The sequence below is a fragment of the Sciurus vulgaris genome (genome assembly GCF_902686455.1).
Source record: "Sciurus vulgaris genome assembly, chromosome: 12".
Taxonomy (NCBI): domain Eukaryota; kingdom Metazoa; phylum Chordata; class Mammalia; order Rodentia; family Sciuridae; genus Sciurus; species Sciurus vulgaris.
In genome coordinates this window covers 36,402,137-36,407,604 of record NC_136473.1, presented here as the reverse complement: position 1 = coordinate 36,407,604, position 5,468 = coordinate 36,402,137, and the positions used below count along the sequence as shown (strand labels likewise).

The window sequence follows — 5,468 nt, the reverse complement described above, 5'->3', positions numbered from 1 at the left end:
CTTTACCCTTCAATCCTATCTCTCCTTTTTATCCAATTTCCTGCTGCTTGAAAATAATGATGAGGAAGGTATGATTACTTTCAAAATTTATAAATTTGATTCAATTTTTCAGAGTTACTAAAAGTTGTACTCCCTTTCCTCCTTCAGTTTTATCCACCCTAGAGTACATTACTTTAAGAAGTCAGTATGTATCTCCCTAGGATAATGTGGCAGAACACAAATGCAGTTGCCTTTAAACTGTGAAAGAGTATTCAAACTGAGAGAATTTAGTTTTAAAAGCAAATTCATACAGTGTTGTTACATTTTATGTGATGGAGTATCCCTAAGGTGACATAGTTGTTGAATGGTAACTCAGTGATTAGGCTTCCATGGTGAAAATGAAGTGTGATGTCAGGTGTCATTTCAGGAGTTCATCCACTGAGCAGGGAGGAAGAAGAGAGTTGAGACTCCACCAAACAAACATAAAGTAAAGTTTGCTAAACATTAAAACCCAATAAAAATTTCTAGTGTGACTTCCAGACTGGAGACTGATAATCTCTTCTCCACATTGATGTCATCATTTTGACCCTGCCTGCCTCTCAGGTAGTCTGGAAGTGGTCTGCGCATCCTGGTGGTTTTAGCTGGATGAGTTTCATCAGCACTGGGTATGACCTGTCAACTTCTACATTCTCTCCTGATGGAAGAGTTTTTCAAGTTGAATATGCTACGAAGGCTGTAGAAAATAGTAGCTACTGGAATCAGATGTAAAGATGGTGTTGTCTTTGGGGTAGAAAAATTAGTGCTGTCTAAACTTTATGAAGAAGGTTCCAATAAACTTTTTTAATGTTGATTGGCATGCTGGAATGGCTGTAGCAGGTATGTTGGCAGATACTCGTTCTTTAGCAGACATAGCAAGCAAGAGAAGAAGCTTCAAACTTTAGATCCAACTTTGGCTACAACATTCCACTAAAACATCTTGCAGACAGAGTGGCCATGTACATACACACTTATACACTCTACAGTGCTGTTAGACCTTTTGGCTGCAGTTTCACATTAGGATCTTACACTGTGAATGATGGTGCAAAACTCTACACAATTGATCCATCAGGTGTTTCATATGGTTATTGGGACTGTGCCACTGGCAAAGCCAGGCAAGCTGCAAAGACAGAAATAGAAAAACTTCAGATGAAGGAAATGACCTGCTGTAATGTTGTTAAAGAAGTTGCAAAAATAATTTACATAGTACATGACAAAGTTAAAGATAAAGCTTTTGAACTAGAACTCAGTGGGGTGGTGAATTAACTAACGGAAGACATGAAATTGTTCCAAAAGTATAAGGGAAGAAGCAGAGAAATATGCTAAGGAATCTTTGAAGGAAGAAGATGAATCAGATAATGATAACATGTAACATTTACTTCAGCATCTATTCTGTTTTAAATTTCTGTAATAGTCCCATGTAACTTTAGCCCCATGGATTACACACAGTCACTGACCAATTTTCATTAAATTTTTATCTTGTAGCCACTGGGAAAAAAAGGGAGGAAGGGCATGAAGAACTCCTCTCCTCATTGATTACATATTGGATGAAGAAGGTAAAATGAATTCAAAATATGTGGAGTACCTGAACAAACTGACAAGTGAGTGACAGTGACATGGGAATGAACTCATTCAGCCAAATATTCCCATATGAAGAGGAACAGGGCTCACACAGAAGAGAATGAATGGTCTCCCTGCACTGACTACTTCAAAAGGATCCCACAGTGCCCTAGCAACACACCATGCTGTCAATGCTGCCTGGGAGACCTGGCTCACTTCATCCAGGACAGAGGAAGAGTGGTTGAGGGAGGTTGAGAAGAGGTATTAAAGAAAGGCAGGTGGTAGATAGACTCAGTAAGCCTCCACATTCTTCTCTCCTCCCTCTGTGGAGTCCCTGCACTTCCCTCTTAAGGGCCCAATCTTAGCTGACTGAGGTGGGAGAGCTACAGATTCAAAAGCAGCAGATTTTTGGTGGAAGCAGCAGTAGTGTGCAGGACCCCACAGGAACATGAAGTACTGGATATTACTCACAGACACACTCCAGATCTCCTGCCCTGTGTGTCCTCAGCAGATGTCAAGAGAGAAGGATCTGACTGTGGATTTGCTCAGTTTGGCAGCATCCTGGGTGATTCCGATCACTTTCCATGGTGCTGAAGGGAAGACTGAAATACAGAGAAACGTGCAAAGAACAATGACAGCCTGTCAGAGCCAAGAGGGTGACTGGAGATCACTTTTTCCCAGTGACCCAGTGTTGATGAGAAAGAAGCCCAGAGAGGGAAAGGGATTCCCTCAAGGAACACAGTGAACTCTAGACAGCACTGGAATCAGCCTCCTTTTCCTTGCTCAGACACAGCACATTTCCTGGAAGACTCCCTGGGTAACCGCTGTAGGCCATAATCACTATAGGTTCTGAATATCCAGACATACATTTCCAGGGGATTGTGGAATACTAGCTAGACCTACCTTTAAAGCAAACCCAGGTGTCAACTACATTATGCACAGCAGTAATGACTGTATAAGCATTAATGGTGGGGGTAGAGGTTATATAATCCAATTAGTCCTGAAGGATGGTAAATATACAGTTGATTAGGTAAAAAGAAAATGTGCTAGGAAGTTAGGAAAGAGGGTTCAATTTCAAAATGGGAATAGAGAATGCAGAAGAGATGCAGCACATGATCTTTCTATTGAAGGAGGGGTAAAACGGAAGAAGCAAGGTATTGGGAGAGCAATAGAATTTGGCTTTTAGTGAAAGAAGAGACAAAGAGAAACAAGAGGAAAAAACACAGGACAACAGTACAAAATGAAACCAAAATATATAATCCCCAAATACCAAACACTTAAAAGAAAATGCTTGGAAAGAATTACATTTAAAAATCGTAAAAATGAGAGAAGAAGAAATAAATATATGTAAATATACCCCTGAACAAATCAGCACAGCCAGAATTCACATGCAAATGTGCATGTACCTGACCACCCCATAAATTGTGAGGAAAAAAATGAATGAAAAATAAAAATAAATAAAAGTTTAGAAAACCTAACATCTTAGTGTAGAATGAAGAAACTGTCTTCACTGAGGTGGTCAAAATAGTTGATTGAATGTGATGGTTACATTCTATGCCCTCAGAGGCCAACTGAGATACAGAGTGTACTTTTCAAGCACCAACATACACTGAAGTCTCTGCATCAGCTAAGATTAGGAAACATTGTTTTCACATCAGGCTTTTCTGAGCCGGAACTCAGTTCCCCCTCCCTCTGTCGGTGGTGAATTAGCACCAGAGGTGCTTGTAGGCAGCCAGGTTGTCACTGATGTATTCCCTCATTTTTGTTTATTGTACAAAAATTTGTGAGTCCTTAAGCCCTCTGAGTGTCTAATATGAAATGTTAATGAAATTCCCCTTCACAGACCTTGCTGAGAAGCTGTACACTGCTGCTGTGGTCCTAAGCCACAGCACATCATGAAATGCAGCCTTCCTCCATTCCACCATCTTCCATCTCCAAGCCTGTACTCCATCTATGTTGTTTATCTAAGGTGACCATTGACATGGTTCCCCAGCTGCCAAGCTGTGCACTCAGACCCATGGTCTCTGTTAAGAAATTGTAGCCTAGCAGTGGAATGGAGAAAGTGATAGAATGGCAGCCTCAAGCAAGTTAGAACACAGGTGGTGAGTACAGGCATGAGGCATCGTGGGTCAGCACTGCAGGAGAGCCAAGGTGCACTGACCTGTCATCCCAGCAACAACCAACTCCAACTGGCCCAGTGCAGACACCTGCTTTAGGCAGGACTGTAGCTACAGAACCTCAGCACCCCCTGCCCCACCCACCAAGCCTATGGGATTCACTACCTCAACCTCTTGCCAGGAGAAGAGCCAAGAGAAAATAGAAATAAGGTAAACTTGATTGGGATTTAGGGCTAAGCAATAGCATTAGTACTTTCCTAACTCTAAGTACCATAAATTTAGATCAGTGAAATTGGTATTTTGTTCAAACCTTAACTGGCGTAAGTATGGAGCAACAGCATTGACCCAAGGGCTGTATACACCCCTATACCAGCACAGGAGGATGTAAAACCTCTTACTGGTTCACCTCTTACAAGTGGAGAGTACCATTCCTATTTCATTTCTTCAATAAATCCTATTCTTACACTCACTCATTCTTGTGTGTGGATTTCCTTTTTTAATTCAGAAGAATGAGGAAAGAAGTAGAAATGGACATTGTATGGCTGGGGTCTGCTGCAACACGGGAGGGCATGGCCCACCAGTTAGAACTGCAACACTTCTGAGCTTAGAGGCCTACAACTTGTGCAGACCCCACCTGCCAGCAGAAGTGTAAACATTCTAGTTTCACTGTCACAGCAATGGAAAGCTGAATAACACAATGCTCCAAGGGAGAAAATGACAATGCAACTGGAAGACAGAAGTACAACCACATCTCACTCCATCAATCCTCCTTCCCATTCCCAGGCCCTCCCTACCAGAGTTCAAGTCCTACGAGAGTGAGTCCACCAGATGAGTTCCACTGAGTAGTTCATCATTTTGGGAGCAGCTAAAGATCACAGGCCAGAGGATAACATGCATGCTATGTACTGGCACATGACTGGGGGCAATGTATCTTCAGTACTGAGGCTCTCAGGCAGAAGGAGGTAACAAACCAAGGACCTAGAGGAACAAGAACAAGGATCATAGTCTGTGCAAGGGAAGGAAATATCCATTCTACAGTTTCTTTATATGTATTGTGAAGTGACAGTTCAGAAAATTTTATTATAAATATTTACAAGAGAGCAAGAATGCAAGCGTCCACACAAGTATAGGTTCTGTGGCCTCCATAGCTAAATTCACCCCCAAGGTAATACTGTGGCAGGATGTGACCCACTCTTTAGAGCAACCACATCAAAACCCAGAGAAAGAAGTCTCCACAGCTGTCCAAGAGTAGTCATGGACCTGTGGGCTTGGCATCTGATTTGGGGCTTGCATCTGATTGGGCAAGAAACAGTACTTCTTGTCTATCCACTTAGCAAGGATTCAGACCAACTATTCAAGTCCAGGTGGTACAGATACATTGAGATCAGCAATTTTCCTTGCTGCTCTTGGATCAATATTTCCATATGGCACCACTACTCTGGAGCATTAAAAAACCATTAAAATGGACTCAGAATGTATACAGTAATTCCACCTCTGGTGTATCATGAGAAAAATAATCAGAAGTGCTGACAAAGACTGATGTACCAATACCAAGTGTTTGCAGCAGGTTTATTACAATGACTCCCGCTGAAAGCCACTTAAATCCCTTCCAATAAGACCTCTGCAGATTCATCCAGTCCCTCAGACAGTCCCGCAGGGGCTGTCTTCCAGCCGCTGTCTCTGGGCCACCCCACCCTGTTTGTGTGGTCTTTCCTACTCCCCTCCCCTGTCCACAAGCCTTTCTTTCCCATCCCTATGCCATTCCTCTCCCCACAC

The 5,468-nt window shown here is 42.3% G+C and overlaps 1 pseudogene across 1 annotated transcript; it reads left to right on the top strand.

The window, feature by feature from the left end:
* The first annotated feature begins 616 nt into the window (after window positions 1-616).
* LOC306641737 (proteasome subunit alpha type-3-like) lies at window positions 617-1,500 on the top strand (annotated as a pseudogene). The gene has a single exon. The product of its transcript is annotated as a proteasome subunit alpha type-3-like (transcript).
* Window positions 1,501-5,468: the final 3,968 nt, after the last annotated feature.